This window comes from Humulus lupulus, chromosome 2 (assembly GCF_963169125.1).
Source record: "Humulus lupulus chromosome 2, drHumLupu1.1, whole genome shotgun sequence".
Lineage (NCBI taxonomy): Eukaryota > Viridiplantae > Streptophyta > Magnoliopsida > Rosales > Cannabaceae > Humulus > Humulus lupulus.
Window position 1 is genome coordinate 135,078,348 of NC_084794.1, and position 17,879 is coordinate 135,096,226.

General features: G+C 38.2%; 1 long non-coding RNA gene across 1 annotated transcript; it reads right to left on the minus strand.

Moving 5' to 3' along the window:
- Positions 1 to 10,775: 10,775 nt before the first annotated feature.
- Positions 10,776 to 12,817, minus strand: LOC133818537 (uncharacterized). Its single transcript, XR_009885937.1, has 2 exons — positions 11,284 to 12,817; positions 10,776 to 10,981 (listed from the first exon to the last, which is right to left on the minus strand). It is a non-coding gene; the product is annotated as an uncharacterized LOC133818537 (long non-coding RNA).
- Positions 12,818 to 17,879: the final 5,062 nt, after the last annotated feature.

The following is a 17,879-nucleotide window of genomic DNA, read 5'->3' on the forward strand; positions in this document are numbered from 1 at the left end:
TGGAAGAAGGCCATGAGAACTTGCATGCATGGGTAAGCAAACCTTCCTCCAATCCCCCTTCTACTAACATGTTTGGAGACTCCGTGTAGAAGAGATCATTGTGATAGAGAAGTCACATCAATTGGCCTCCACAAAGTACTGGTAGTAGTTTTTCTTTGTTTGAGTTATTCCTCGTAAGGAATCAAAAGTTTCACCATAGTTGGCCTCCCGTAGATGTAATTTATCTTGGTAGGATCCATAGAGGTCACCTAGCTGACTGTAGAATGTAACATGACAATGAGATTGTGCTTACCCTTGCACATTTCCTACTATTACTAATGTGAAGGACCTATCATATATATTACGCCTCTCATCTCCAAGCACACTCATGTGATGCACATACTGCCTTTGTCAAAGAGTATCAGAAAGAACGAAAAACAAAGTGCTTGGTAAGATAGATCCCATCAACCACTTGGGAGGTATTATACCCATCCTTGCTAGGCGTCTGGCCATGTGCAAAATAGGTGCCTAGCCTCGCGAGCCTCAACAGGCACCTGGCCATGTGAAAAACAGGTGCCTAGCCTCCTAAGATGTATATAAAAATACTTATAATATATATTTATATATGTATGAGCGGTGAACCTTATAAGACAACATTTGAATCTATAAGGACTAGCTACCCTTATAGAATATAAGAAAGTCCACAGGTCCCTAAAAAATGACTTCCTCACAAACACACCCGCCCTACAAAGAGACCACGTTGTAGAAGACAAAAGGGGAGCCCAAAGAGATCCCAAAGTCTAGATCAACCAAGTCGCCTTACCAAGGGAAAAAGGGCCTTAAAAGAGGTCTTTGAAAAAAAAACTCCCTCGCAATCAATAAAAAGGCATTGAAAATAGGCGCTTGTGAGGTTTCATAAGTACCATCTCTCTATAAGGGTCCCAACCCAAGGGGAGATCACATCAAGGACCAAAAAGGGTCTTCATAATAATCCTAGGTCAACCAAAGTCACCTAGCCCAAAAAGGGTCCCAAAGAAGACGCTTGTAAAAATGGTCTCAAAGAAGACGCTTGCAAAAATAGTACTATGCATAATAACGAGAATGAAGCTTCTCGAATAAAAAAACTGTCTAAAGCGTGCGCATGATGAATATAAAAAAATAGAGGATGGGAGATACCCAAAGGGTCAACACATTCTTAAAATAAACCAATGTGCATACATAAGAGGAGCTCAAATGCTCCTCCAATTAGCATGAAGCACAAACAAGACACTATGTATGTTTCTTCAGTGAGCAAGTACTAGTACACTCCGCGATCGAGCCGGCCAGCTACTCTGGTAGTGAAGAAGAAGGCAACAAGATGAAAGGACCACAAGAAAGAATTGTTAAAACAATCTTCACTCTGAAATCTGGCAAGCACTGGATACGTGCAAACCACCAAGGGCAACATCTTAGGATCACTGCACGAGGGCTCATCTTGTCTAGACGATACTTCTTGGGGCCCTCCAAGTAGTGTGCCTCAAGCTCCTTCATGCGACCTAATGTTTTGTACACCAATGACACTTGTGGGATCTATACAAAGGAATTATTGCCATTAGTTTAAATGAGTCCTGATCACCACTTATGAAGTATGTTTTTCCATAGCTCATAAAAAAAACACACTTGTATCTTGCATGTCATAAAGATGGCACAAAAAGAGTCTACAAGAATGCCTAAAGGCCCTCTCCTAGGCTGGGGGGCAAGTGTGGATGCCAAAATCTTTCTACTCCTAAGAGATCTTTAGTATGTTTCCCCTAAGGCACCAAATAAGTGTCAGGAGTAGAAGAACACCACTCAAGACCAAGCGTACCTTGCAAGTCACCTTGAGCGGGCCTTCATGTCCTCATGAGGCCGCACATCCACGAGGCACTCATGCCTTGCGAGACCCTCTCGCTTTGCACGCTACCAACATGCCACTCTCCCGCGGGTTTCACATGCCCACCTAGATCCTCTCTTCTCTCGCACTGCCACCACGTCGCACCCCTGCGAGACCTGTATCCCTAGTGAGACCCTCTCGCCTCGTGCACTGCCACCATGTCGCGCCCCAGCGAGGCTTGCGTGCCTCGCCAGATTCTCTGACCTTCACAAAGGAAGGGGGTCAAGAAATTCATTTTGTAAGCTGAGATTTCAAAGGAATACAAACATTTTATCACCATTTTTACTTTGCAACTTTACTCCAAGTTCTTCATTTACCTATAAACTTACAACTTTTATGACTCAACTTCATTGATGAGTTCTCATCGTTAACATAATATTTACTTTGGACCAAAGATGAATGTCCAGAATAGTTCAAAGTATGGAAAAATTAAGTGGAAAATCAAACAAACTCTAGAATTAAAACTCTTAGAACCGATAATGGCTTAGAGATTATAAAACACGAGTTTCACATGTTGTGCAATGAGTATGGTGTCACTAGACATAGGACATTGGTTAGGATTCCATAACAAAATGGTGTTGCTAAAAGTATGAATTTTACTCTAATAAATAAGGTTAGATGTTTGCTAGTAAGTTCAGGGTTGCCTAAATTTTATTGCGGGGAATCACTTTCTACTACATGTTATTTGATAAATAGCAGTCCTAAAAGGTCTATAGATTTGAAAACTCCATATGAAATGTGGTATGGAAAATCTCCAAGCTTGAAATATTTGAGAGTTTTTGGTTGTGCAACATATGAACACCAATCCAATGATAAACTAGGCATTGGATCTGTCAAGGGAATTTTTCTTAGTTACCCTATAGGAACTAAAGGGTATAGACTTCGTGTTAATCAAAATGGTAAGCCTAGAATTATAATTTCAAGATATGTTATCTTTAATGAGCATGATTTTCCTCATTTGATAGACGAGTTTGGTAGTGTTTCAAATAATGCAAGTGGAACAAGTAAAAGGAACATGGCTGAGTTTGAAGTAAAGCTGAGAAACTTTGAAGGAAATACTCAAGCTATTGCTGACATGAATGACCAAAGTGAAGTTGAAACTAAGCTAGATGCAATAGAACAAGAACCTGGTCTATCTGAGAATCAACTGGAAAGAGATCGAGAGAGAAGAGTCATACAACCTCTAGCTAGATATGTTGAAGCTGACTTGGTGGCTTATGCACTTGCAGCAGTGCAACAAACTGACATACCAGAATCCAACCGTGTAGAAGAGGCTCTTTCAGGGAAGAACAAGATTGAATGGATTCAAGCAATGAAGGAAGAAATGGATTCATTGAGAAAAAACAGAACATGGGATTTAGTTGCAAAACCAAATGATCATAAAGTAATTTCAGGTAAATTGATTTTTAAGGTGAAGGAATGTCTGAGTAAAGATGGGCATTTGATGTTCAAAGCAAGGCTCATGGCAAAGGGGTTTATTCAGGTTGAAGGAATCGACTATACTGAAATGTTCTCACCTGTAGTAAAATATAAAACCATAAGATTGATGTTGTCACTTGTAGCACAACAAAATCTAGAAGTGGAGCAGCTTGATGTCAAGACTGCCTTCTTAAATGGTTTTATAGAGGAGGACATTTACATGCATCAACCACGTATTTTTCAGGTGGAATGAAGCAACAAAGAGATGGTGTGCAAGCTTAGAAGGTCACTGTATGGACTCAAACATTCACCACGACAATGAAATAAGAGATTCGACACCTATGTTCAAGACATTTGATTTATTAGATCGAAGTTTGATCACTGCTTATGCTACAAAAATCTTGAGCAATCTACATCACTTTTTCTCTTAATGTATGTAGATGATATGCTCATTATGGGAAAGGATAAGACAGTGATAAAATGCATCAAAGACAAGTTCAAAGATGAGTTTGAATTGAAGGAGCCCGATCAAGTAAAAAAGATACTTGGTATAGAAGTTACTAGGAACATAAATGATGGGATTGTGAATCTTAAACAAACAAGTTATATTCAGAGAGTATTTCAAAGATTTAACATGCATGATTCAAAGAGTGTTTAAGTACCTCGAGGAGGAAAATTTGTACTTTCAAAAGATCAAAGTCCAAAGACAATTGAGGAGACAGAGAAAATAGCAAAATTCCCTTATGATATGACAGTAGGGTGTTTAACGTACATCATGGTCAGCACTAGAAAAGACATAGGACATGCTCTAAGCATTCTAAGTAGGTTTATGTCCAACCCTTGATTAGAACATTGGAAAGCTCTTAAGTGGCTTCTTAGATATTTAAAGTAAACTACTGAGATGGGACTAAGATACAAGCAGATGGATCACAAAGTTACAATTGAGGGTTTTGTAGAAGCAGACTATGTAGCAAGTAAGGATACAAGGAGGTTAACGACTTCATATGTATTTAACAAATGGAGATTTCATATGTTGGAAGTACCAACTACAGTCAGTGGTGTCACTATCAACAATTGAAGTTGAGTTCATGGCCACCACTGAAGCATTCAAAGAGGTAATATGGTTACAAGGAGTGCTGCAAGAGCTAGAGATGATGAAAGGAAAAACAAAGTTATTCTTAGATAATCAACACATTGACATCCATTTGTTTCGGAGAAGAGAAAAAATACAGGAAGTAGTGAGGACAATCCAAGTGATATAGGGACTAAAGTGCTACCTGTGAACAAGATTAAGCATTGCTTAAACTTGCTCAACCTTGGTAACTAGTGCTGGAACTCTAGGATTACTATCTTTACAAGTGGAATTCTATTATTGCACCTAGGTTGTGATTTGAAGAAACTAGGCGGAATTTGTGGGAGTAGTTCCTCCAAATCCCAACTGATTTTGTTAGTTAGTTGTTAGGATCTCAATTGTCATAATAACCCCATTGACTTAAGTGTTAAATCGGTCCTTGATTTATAAAAGGGCAACTTCACTCCTTTTCATAGAGGAACACACAATATCAAAGAGAGAGGTCAAGTGTGGAGAACAAGATCAAGTATTGACAAAGAGGGTGTGAAAGCTTGGTTTGGGGAACTATATTGAGAAGCAAAACTGTTGGGAAAGTGCTTGCTCAAGGATTGAGAGGAAAACACTTGTGAGATTGACTGTTAAGAGTGTTCAATCCAAGATTGTTCCTAGAAGCTCAATAAAAGTTGTGTAATGATTTCATTGATATTTTTCTGAACCAGTATATGTGCTTGTGTCAATTTATGCTATTTATACTCTTAGTTTTCTAACTGTTTGATAATTAGTATTAGTTATTTGTGTTCTTAGTATCATCTCTGGTTCACTGAGATTCATCTAAGGTTCTTGAACTAGGAAATCTTTCTTTATTTCCTACATGGGTTAAACTCAAACAAATCCACATTAAATGTGTTAGGAATTTTGAGATGAGATGGAAGCTTGATATTGTATGCATTATCTTTAACTTTGTGGAGAATTTGAATAGGATCGACTTTTTTTGGCTTGTAATTTGTTGTAAACACCAATAGGAAAACGTTCTTTTCGCAAATGTACCGTGAAAAGATGACCCTCATTGAAAGACTTAAAGTGCCAATGTTGATCAACAACACGTTTGTAAGCTGTAGCAGATTCTTCAAGTTTAAGCTTGACATTCTTGTAAATTTTGACAGCAGAATAAGAAAGCTCAAGGGCAGGCTTATTCTTAACATTAGGATTAGCAATCAGGTCCACTAGTATATTAGGAGCCTTAGTATACACAATATTGAAGTGTGTTAAACCAGTGGAGAGATATGCAAGTAATTATAAGAAAATTTGACTTGCACAAACCAAGATCCCATTGTGTTGGTTTATCACTAATGATGCTTCGATCACCGAGAACTCCATTAACAACTTTGGTCTATCCATATGTTTGAGGATGATGGGGGCTTCTAAAGTTCAGCGTAGTGTCGAGATGCTACCAAAGAACTTTCGAATTATGGCTCATGAACTTGACATTGCGATCAGAAGAAAATAACTTTGGAATACCATGTATACGAATGCTCTCACGAAAAAAGAGTTGGGCGACATAGCTGGCATGAACATCTTTCTTAAAATGGAGGAAATGGGCCATGTTTGAGAATCTGCCAACTACGACAAAGACTGAATCAACATAACGAGCTGTGTGGGGTAGATTGAGAACAGAATCCATAAATAAATCTTCCCAAATGTGCTCAAGGATCGACAAAGGGAGGTAAAGACTATTATTTTGGTGATGCCCTTTGGCAGTTTGGCAAATCCCACAACGCTCCACAAGGCACTAGATGTGCTTACGAAGATGAGGCCAATAAATTTGTTCTTCAAGCAAAGCACATAGTTTGTAACGACTAGGAAGTGTCACCAACCCACCGACATAAATTGTCATGAAGTGAAGTGCAAGGAATGCAAAGTTGATTGCCATGAAATAAATATCCACTTTGGGCATAAAACTCCTTGAACACAACCATTTTTGCAATGGGACCAGATTTGAGCAAAGTCTTCATCATCTTCATATAAGGTAGTTAAAACTTCAAAACTAATTACCTCGGTATGGAGAATGAATAGCAAATGAGATCATTTGCTAAAGGCATCGATATCCTTGTTTAAATGGCTTATTCTATGTTTAAACACATAGACGAACTTCTGCAAAAGAAAAAAAAAGCATCCAACGTGCATTAATAAGTGATATTTTAATTGTATATTCTTGAGTTCCTAAAACTTAGAAATTGTTAGTTTACAGTTATTTTAATGATTTTAATTTTATGTTTGGTATTTTGTGATTTTTGGACATAAAGAATTTGAGAAATTAAAATACACATTTATATTATAAAAATAGATTGATTTTGAATTAATATTTATATGGATTTAATATAATATATTTTTGATTTAGATATATTTAAATTTTATGTTATTTAATTGGTTTTATAGGAAAGTGTGGTATTTTTATGAAAAAGATAAAAGAATTGGAGCCTAAACCCGAGCCAAAGCTGGAGCTGAAACTTCATGTGCGATTTTGACATTGTTGGAACCATATTTTTGAAATTTTGGAAGAAATAAAAGTGGTAGATCTTTTTCTTAGCCTTCCATATCAAATTCACTCGATCAAATCCAATTTATATGGAGAGAGTTACGGCCAAAATACATTCAGTTGCGCTGGAAAAATCAATTTCTTGGGAACTACGAAAATATCAGATTTTAAATCTAGATTAGCAACAAACTCTCAAATTATTTTATACCAAATTCGAAATGAGAGATATCATTTTAAGTTTTAGATTTTAAATTTTAAATTAATTAGTTTTAGTTATTATGAGACTATTATAAATAAAGGTTTGTCTCTATTTGAAAATAGACTATATACTCTCTTTTAGAGAGAGATTCTTTTCTACTATTTTTCTCGAATAAAATTTATCTTTGTTTTTGTATTTTTAAGGGTGATTTTAAAGATCTAAATATAATTTCTTGCTTTTAATAATTTTCATTGTTCTTTTATTCTTATGTGTCAAATTGTTTATATTTTTTCTATGCTTAATTTCATGGTTATTGTTTTAATCTTATTTAGAGGGTCACCGAGTAGGGTTTTGCTATAGTCTACTATCATCTTAGGGAATATAATCACATAATTACTTATAAATCTAGGTTTTTGTGATAATTTGCAATTAAGGGTAATGTCAAATGTACTTTTAATTGTGATGAAGAATATAACCTAGGTTAAATGAATCGCACGCTTGTTAGGTTTGTTTCTTAGACTAGCTCATCTCCAAAGAAATTAATGTTTTTGCTAGATTAATTCTAAGGTGCTTTTCCATTAGGCTGTTTAGTAAAAATAATTTATTAAAAGTGCTTCGCTTTAATGAAGTACATTTGAGAGATTTTGGTTAATGACTGCTTATGTGTTATCTATAGGATGAACTCTTAACTATTTTAACTATTAAATTTATTTTCAATTATTTTTAATTTTATTTTAAAAAACCCTTCATACGTAGAAATATCTGCCAATGGAGCTTCTCTTGCTATGATTTGCAGGGATCACAATGGGCTTATATATGATCATTACTAATTAACAGGAAAAATGGTTTATTTCATTATGCAAAACAAACTCAACAGTCATACAATGAAGAGCCTTTTGTAAAAATATATAGGTTGAAGAAAAACCAAAACAGAAAAAGTAACAACCTCTTAACTAATAAAACAGAACAAAGAAAACAAAGGGAAATGTTAATACTCCCCCTCAAGGTGAGGTGTACAAATTGGTAACACTCATCTTGGACAACAAAATTTGGAATTGGGATGGAAACAAAGGCTTGGTGAAAATATCAGCCACATTGTTGTTAGATGAGACATGAAGGAGCTTGAGTTGACCACTTTGAATTCGTTCTCTAACTATGTGACAATCAATGTCGATGTGTTTGGTGCGGTCATGGAAGACCGGGTTCTCTGAGATATGAATGGCAGCATTGTTATCACAGTACAATAAGGCTGGTTGATGGAGGATACCAAAGTCTTGAAGAAGAGCAAGGAGCCATGATATTTCACAAGTGGTGTTGGCCATTGCTCTATATTCAGCTTCTGCAGAGGATCGAGAGATAGTGTTTTGTTTCTTGGACTTCCAGGAGACCAATAATTGCCCCAAAAACCTGTGATATATCTTCTCGTGTCTGGACATGTACCCCAATCGGCATCTGAAAAAACTTTTAGTTGAAAATCTGTAGGAGATAAGTTAGTTTCAGCAAAGGCAGTAAGTTGTGGCTGAGAAGTTGAAGGAGATAATAAGCCTTGTTCAGGAGTTCCTTTGAGGTATTGAAGTATTCGTTGGGCTTCTTGCATATGTGGTTGCCATTGGTCGCTAAGATATTGACTTAATCTATTAACAACATAAGAAATATCAGGCCTTGTTATTGTTAAAAGAATAAGGTTACTAATGAGGCTTCTATAGGAAGTGGGATCAGAAAGTTTTTCCCCTTGATCTTTGCTAAGCTTAATATTGGGTTCCATTAGTGTTGAAGAAGTGAAAGGACGTTGTGAAACAGAGATACCATGGTTAGATCTACCAATTTCAAGACCTAAAAAAAATATTAATGGACCAAGATCTTTGAGTTGAAATGCTGAGTTCAATTATTTCTTAAAGGCAGTCGCATCTACATCATTGTTACTAGCAATGAAAATGTCATCAATATAAATGAGAATGGCTAAAAAGACATCAGAAGTAGTCCTTATAAAGAGAGAATCGTCAGAATGTGATTGTTTGAAGCCATTATTGAGTAAAGTAGTGGTAAGTTTGGCATACCATTGACGGGAGGCCTGTTTTAGGCCATATAAAATTTTATTTAACTTACAAACATCATTAAAGGGAAGCTCCCCCTTAGGTGTAAAACCTTGAGGAAGTTTCATATAAACTTCTTCATGTAAATCACCATGAAGGAATGTGTTATTGATGTCCATTTGGTGTAATTTCCAATTTTTAATGGCAGCTAGAGCAAGGAGAATTTTGAGAGTATTGAATTTTGCTACAGGAGCAAAAGTTTCAAGATAATCAATACCTTGTTGTTGATGATAACCCTTTGCTACTAGTCTTGGTTTGTACCTGTCAATATCACCATTGGACTTATATTTAATTTTATATACCCATTTATTGCCAATGGCATGTTGGCCTTGGGGAAGAGGGACTATAGTCCATGTATTGTTAGCAATGAGAGCATTTATCTCATCTATTACGGCTGATTGCCATTGAGGAATTTTGGAAGCTTGAGTAAAAGTACTCGGCTCAATGAGAGATGATGCAACAAGAATAGCATTGTGAAAATGTGCATGTAATTTATCATATGAGAGGAAGTTTGACAAGGGATGAGCAGCAGAAGACTCACAAACATAGTCTTTCAGATAGTTTGGTCAAGAAATGGACAGACCAGACTTTGTGGTTGTGTTCAAATCAGTTGGTAATTGTTGCAGTCCCTGTTCCTGGTTTAGAGTGTTGTGGTTGGGAGGTTGAACAGGAGAAGGAGTAATAGCATCTGATATCTCTGATGGACCTGTTTTAGAAGGGTTAGAAATGATAGAGGAAGGCAGTGTGTCATTGGAAATTTTTTTATCAAAAGAATCAGTAGAACAAGTATTCTTAAAAGGAAAAACATTTTCATAAAAAACAACATCTCGTGAATGAAAAATCTGATTACTTTCAGTATCTAATAAAGTGTAAGCCTTCATACCATTAGGATAACCAATAAAGATACAGGAACGAGCCCGATGAGAGAATTTATGCCTTTTACTAGTAAGGGTAGAAGCATAAGCAAGACATCCGAAATTTCTTAAGTGGTCATAAGATGGGGGTTTGTGATACAACATTTCAAATGATGTTTGAAATTGTAGTAAAGCTAGCGAAGTTCTATTAATGAGGTAAACAGTTGTATGTATCATATAACTCCAATAAGGTAAAGAAAGATGGGATTGAAAAACAAGAGCTCTAGCAACATTTAATATGTGTTGATGTTTTCTTTCGACAACTGAATTTTTTTCAGGTGGCTCAACACAAGAATGATATAATTGAATGCCCTTTGTTGCATAAAAAGAAGACATGTTCAGTTCCTTTGCATTATCACATCGAATTACTTTAATGTGAGCAGAAAATTGAGTGGAAATGAATGCAAAAAATTGAGGAATTATTAGTTGTACATCTTATTTGCATTTTAACATATAGACCCATGTGAATCTAGTATTATCATCAACAATTGTGAGAAAGAATCTGTATCCTTCTATGCTAACTATGTGAAAAGGACCCCAGATGTCCATGTGAAGCAAATCAAATGGTGCAGTAGCCATATTATTGTGAGAGATAAAAGGTAACTTTCTTTGTTTAGCTAGGTGACATATAGTGCAAGGTGAAGAAAAAGATGAAGTAGAAAAATGCAAACTTTTATTAATAGAATTTGTAATCAGTAAAGATGGATGGCCAAGTCTAGTATGCCATTTATGAACATTATGAAAAGATGCTTAGAAAGTACAAATGAACAAGAAGAAAGAAATCTGTGGTCTTGTTGCAACAAATATAGGTGACCTATTCATTCAGTAGTCCCAATCCTCTTGTTCAGTGGTGTTTCCTGTATAATTCAAGTCAAATTTGAAAAAGAAATGGAATGAGTCTGATTACTGAGGAAGGCAGGTACAGAAAACAAGTTGAAGTGGAATTCTGGAACATATAAGACATCATTCAAGCATAGACTATCATTTATTTGGACACAACCAGACTTCATCACTTTTATTTTGTAGCCATTGGGTAGTGTAATTGAAGTAGCAATAGTGGTGTGATGAAAAAAATAAAAACAATTAATGTTAAAGCAAATGTGATGAGTTGCTCCACTATCTATAATCCAAAAAAAATTGGAAAAATCAACAGAGTTACCAGTAAATTGTGAGACAAGGGGCTGAGTTGGGGGCAAGGAGGCCGTGGTGTGTTGGAGCTATTGACTTAGAAGAGAGATTAGTCCCTGAATTGATTCATTCGATGGGGGTGGAGCAACATTTGTGTGTGAGGCAGTGGCTTGATGAACAAAGGATTTGTGAGATGGTTCAGTTGGTCTGGTAGTATATGGTTTGTGGTTTGGTTCTGGTTTCCTTTGTTGACCATAACCAGGAGGAAAACCATGAAGAAAATAGCACCTATCCTTGAGATGTCCTAGTTTTTGACAATGGGAGCAAGTGGGGCGTAATTTCGTTGTTCTGGAATTTGGATTATGTAAATGTGGAGCAGAAGTATTGGTTGCAGCAATCAAATTAGGGTTATGGGAAGGTCCAAGTTTTCTTTGTCTCTCTTCTTGAATGATCATTGAAAAATCTTTGGATAGAGAAGGTAGAGGATCAATTAAGAGAACTTGAGCCCTAACAACATGAAAAGATTCATTAAGACCAATAAGTAATTGCAAAACCCGTTCTTGATTATGAAAAAATAAGATTATCAGCAAAGGCGGCACAGGTGCACGGGGTTCTTGGTCGAATTCATTGATTTCGTCTCAGATTGCTTTCAATTTTGTGAAGTATGAGCTGACAGAATCATCACCCTGATGAAGACGAATGATGGTCTCTCGTAGCTCAAAAATTCTAGGGCTGTTTCCTTGATCGAATCGATTATTGAGTTCTGCCCGCATCTCAGCTGCAGTGTCTAAGAACATGATGCTACACTTTATATCTGGGGAAACCGAATGGATAATCCAAGACATGAGCATTTGGTTGCATCTTTGCCATGATCTAAAGAAAGGATCAGTTGGAAGGGGTCGAGAAAGGGTGCCATTAAGAAAAGCAGATTTGTTTTTGGCTCTGATTGAGATGTTGAAATCCCGACGCCATTGCTGGAAATTCTTGCCTGTCAGTGGAGGTGAAGCAAGAATGAGACTTGGGTGATCTCCAGTACCCAAGAAATATGGATTGTTGTTGGAATCTTCAAGGGTAGGTCGATCTAGATTATCTAGGGGAGAAAATCAATTGAAAGCTGAGGTTTGGCCGCCATTGTTGGTGAGGTTCTGGGCAGATGGAGCTTCAGGAGCCATTGTTGGGGAAGGTTCTTGTTTCAGAATGGCTTGGATGGGAGGTTCTTGGATTACAACAGAAGATTCGGTGTGTGTGCGAGCCATGATGAAGAAACAGAGGTATTGAGTTGTATTTCTCTGATACCATAACAGGAAAAATGGTTAATTTCATTATGCAAAATAAACTCAACAGTCATACAATGAAGAGTCTTTTGTAAAAATATATAGGCTGAAGAAAAATCAAAACAGAAAAAGTAACAACCTCTTAACTAATAAAACATAACAGAGAAAACAAAGGGAAATGTTAATACTGATAGAGCAAACGATGTTATCTGATCTTATGACAGCTGAAGGTTAGGTTGTTCTTGTGGTAGCCAACGATGCAATTGCAGCAGAAGTCAAAATGGCCACATTTGAGTGTGATAATGCTTGGGTAGTAGACTTGTTCAACAAAATAGGCTGCTATCAATCTTTTATACTTGATTACATTGCCAAAGAGTTCCAAAAACTGTACTCTAAGTTTGACTAGTGGAAACTAGAGAAATTCTCAAGATACATCAACTATGCAACCCATAAGATGGCCAAATACGGTCAAGCTAACATGCTTTTTAAGGCGGTCGACTAGAGAAGTCTCAACTCCAATATCTTTGACAACTATGAACAAATCTTCCCACCATAACACCGCGTTCATGGGGTGGTCAACTGTTTGTTTGTGTTGTTTTAGGAGTTCATGGGGTGCCCCACGAAATATTTACCAATAAAAGACTTTAAGTGGTAAATTTAAGGATATTTTGTTTTCAGCAAGCTTCCAATAATACAACCGATTCGTGAACTAGATTTCTTTAACGACTGAACTACGTAAAAACTCTCATTTCCTTCTTTCATTTTCTACAAGCATTCTCCCTGATCTTAGCAGACATCACCACATCATATTTATATGGATGTAGTTTAATAATTAACTATTTAAGTTGTCTATGTGTGACTGATTCATATAAGAGTTGTACTATTGAAATTATAGAGGCATTCATATGTACTCAAAATTGGATTCGTCAAACAATATCAATTAATGCTAATGATGCAATTAAAGAAGTAGAAATACTAGAAGCTGATAAATGCATTTAAATTTCACTTTATTATTTATGTTTTCTCTTTATATCCTACTAATTTAGGATATTGGCAGCAAAAATCCCAAAAAAATTTCAATTGCTACACTTTAATACTCAATTCTTCGCTGCCAATAAACCTTACTAATTTTGTTTTACATTTTGTAGAAATATTTGCTAGTGTAGGTGATATCAAAATTGAGTGACTATCTTCTTCATAACTTTTGAACAACTTATTTATTACTAAAACTGGAGACTATGATAGGTGTTGTTAATTTTATATGATAATTGTATTTAGTTTATTGGAGACTTGTTTTTTTTTTAATGTTTATTGAACTTGTCTAAGAGTATTTCTATTTTGCACCTTAAGGTGTCCAACATCACATGAAGTGACACTCTATGGTTAATTAGTGATAATCCATAAACTTATTAAATTAAAATATATGACACCTACATTGAATTATACCAATAGCGGTATGCCACCTTCTTATGGTGTTAGGTGTAACATGCCGGCCTTGATGGCATGTTACAAGCTAGGATGGCGCTCGGTCAGATGCGCACGCGAGGGTGCAGGCTGGTGAGCATGCTGATGCCTAGTTTGTACGGCAGTGGCATTTTCGTAAATATCTTCAATATTGCCCGGAAATTGACGGGACTTGGTAGGTTTCATATTGAAGGGTCAATGAACGCAATGGTACGATCGGATTTGGGAGATTCAGAGAATTGGCGAGCTGGAAGCCAAATATGTCTCCCAAGCAAAAATCATATATGTTCCTGGTAGAAGGCTAAAAGCTCAGAAGGCTCTTTGTAGGGGGAGCACCTGGTGTTAGCTCTCCACCACCCCCCTGGCGCAGGTTCGTCAAGTGAGCTACTACTAGTTGGGAGGACTAGTAGGGCGGGCATATGAGGACCACGAGGGGACTCATATGTCTCCATGAGTAGGAGTACTCATGAGCATTACCGGGCCGCCCTGGTAGTGCGTCAAAGTGTGCTGCCAGAGGTTTAAGGGTACGGTTCCCTTGGCTTGCCGGGATGCTGCTTGCATGGAACGTGGCCCAAACCTTCGAGAGATGTCGTGGTGCGCCATGGCCACGAATCTCGACACGAGAAGTCATTCGTGGGACTTGTTAGCATGCAAGCATTGGAGGATGCACTATGCTTGAGTAGGATAGAGGTCCAGTGTGTGCTCTAGTCTGGCAGCCAGTCTCGAGGGCCTGCCAACATGCATGATGGTATGGTGCCTTGAGGATTGGACCATGGACGTATGGGAGTCATTGGTCTATGACGTGAGCTAATCGGATAGTATCGAATGGGACATGATGAGAGGTGTTGGCTCTTAGCCACACATGCTACCTTGACTTGCGAATGTCTGGGTGGGCATCGGTGTTGGGACTTGCCTTGCCATAGTGAAAACCTATGGACAGTGTGAGTGTCTTGGCTAGATAGCCTTGATGCATGATTGCACTCATAGATGCTTGAGAGCATGACTCAGCGAGAGTTGTTCGAGAGACGGAAGTGTGCAAAGGCACACGGTCGCGCGAAAAATGTGCCCATTGTTATTCGAATGGTTGGAAGGTTGACCTTGGCTCAGAGGAGTCAAGGTGCCGTACGGGCATTTCCGCTGTCAAAATGTCAGCCCGTGACAATTGGTATCAGAGCCAGGTTCATCTCAAGTTGGGGTGAACCTGGTTGGTCCATCCTAGAAAGGATGTAGGCGTGCTGAAGGACCATAAGGGTCTGGATGCTTGGACAGATGTCGTTGAGCCTTTTAGTCACCTAGAAAGGATCAGTAGGCTGAGACAAGATGAGACTTGGTTGCTCTTCTTCGTGGGAATACTGGACATCCTAGAGAGGGAACAAGTTATGGTTGCTTCGAATCAGAAAGTTTAGTGATGCTAGAAAGACAACAACCACGTGCAATTGTGGAGAGGTGCTACAAAAGAGTTGGAACTCATTGACATGAGACAAGGTTTGATCGAGAGGTCAAGGTTTTATGCTTGGTTCACTAGTTCAGGTTTGCCTAAGTGACAGTGTAAGTCGCGTGGAGCGCTGTTGTTGAAAAGGGAACTTGTACGCAAGAGTGGATGAGCATAATTGTAATGACCCAAATTTCCTAATAAGGTTTGGGACCTTGATTAAGAGGCCAGGAGGGCCATAATTGATTTACAGTGTTATTATATGATTATATGCATGATTATGTGGGTCATATTATTATATGATGATAAAGGCATGCATGGGGCTATACGCTCTGCTGTGAGGGTATTTTGGTAATTTGGCTCATTGAGAGCGTAATTGTGTACTTGTGTGTATAATGGTAGGCTAATGTTGAGACCACATTATTATGTGGATATATCTGTGATATGTGACTCGAGACGATCCAAGTGAGCAGATTAGCGAAAAAGTCATGCAGGGATTTATACCCAGCTCGGGGTGAGCCTGGGGGTATAAATGTGAATTTAGTGAGTATACTGGAGTCTATTCTCATATTGAGGAATATTATTGGTGATTAATTAGGTATTGGGTAGTAAGGGGTAAATATTAGAGACACTTGAGGAGTTAGCGGGAATTGAGGTGAAATGACTAAAATGCCCCTAAGTGGACTAAAGGGTTTAGAATTAATAGGGAGGGCATTTTGGTCAATTGGATTTTTAAAGATAGATACTATTGAGGCTTTATGTTAGTGGAGGTGGTAGAATGTAACAGAAGTCTGAAGAGAAGGAAAAAAAGAAAGGAAAGGAAAGGGAGGGAAAACAGAGTAGTTTTCCTAGAGTCGGTTTGGGGTCTTCTCACCATTTCTCTTCATTCTTCTTGGAGCAAAATTCAGAGGGGAGCTAGGTCAACTAAGCCATAAGGTTTCTGAGCTAAGCTTGAAGATTTGGCAAGGGGTCTAGCAAGGATAGGCCATCTACTTGAGGTAAGATCTTGAAGTTTCTTCAGTTCTGGTTTTGGTTTTTAACTAAGGTATCTAAGCTGAGTTTGGTAGGAACTTTAGGGAATTCAGGGCAAAGGGCGAGGAAGAGAAAGCTAGGGAGGTGTAGGGGCTGTCTTGAAATCGAAATTCCATTAAAGGTATGAATTCTAAGCCTCCAACTTTGATGTTTTGACTGGTTTTGCTGAGTTTCTGAGCTTAGGGACAGCTATGGTGAATTCTGGGATTATAGATGCATGTGATTGGGTTTTGAGTTTTTGGGGTGCTTGGGATGAGTGGAGTATGTTTATAAGGTTGTTTTTGAGGTTGGCAAAGGTTTGGAGAAGTTTTGGTTGAGTTTGGTTCGAGGAAATCGCTGGAAGAGAAACTGGGGTATTGCCTGTCTGTGACTAGCGCTACAGCGCTAGCCTTTGGGCGTTGTAGCGCTAGGCCAAGCTTTTTGGGGGAATTTGTTTATGCTTGTAGCGCTGCCCTGTTTCCAGAAAGGGATTTTAGGGTTATTTGCAAGGGTTTTTGACCAAGGGTTTGGGGTTTGGTTCCACCACCTTGTTTGGTGGAACTAGGACTTCCCAAGGGCTCGGGATTGGTCCCGAGGCTAGGTTTTGGACTTGAGGTTTGGTGATGACTTTGACCTATGATTGTGTTTAGGTGAGCACTAAGGCTCGAGAGGGATCGTGCTCGAGGAGTCAAGTGATCAAAGCTAGCGAATCGAAAGGTAAGAAAGCTGCACCTGAATATGTGATTAGGTTGGGACTAAGTGTTCCCTATGTATGTATGCATTGTTATGTGAATGTGATTAACCATGTGGACACGATGGGACTAAGAGCTCCCTATATTTGTATATCATGTCATGAGATGGTATTATTATGCCATGGGACATGCGATAACCGACCTAAGAGTGTCAGAATCAATATTTGCGCACAGAGCGCAGCTCGACCACTGGTAGCTGAGGCAGCTTATTTGTCACTGTGCTCGGTTAAGCTGGCCGGAGTCAGTGAGTATTACACTGGGGGCGGCCCAAGTGTGCTGAAGACAGTGTGTTAAATAGAGGGTGCGACTAAGGGCGCTGAACCTGAATATTAATTGATGGATGTGATAAACTGTTGATTATGATTGTGAATATTGTGTTATGAACATGATTTGTTGACTGTTTGGATGACAAAATGTTAATCTATTGTGTGTTATCACTGACTGGTTAAACGTTTTGAATTGTTGGATTCCTGGTTGTGCAATATGGAATATTTGATTAATGATGTTGGTTTTGCTATGATACCATGCTTTCTTGCTGGGCCTCGGCTCACGGGTGCTACGTGGTGCAGGTAAAGGCAAGGGTAGGCTGAGTCAACCATGAGTTGGAGAGCTCTGGGGGTGAGGTGTACATTGTCAGCTGCTCGGCCGCCACGGTCGAGGAATTGTCCAGGGACGAAAACCTAAAATGTATATT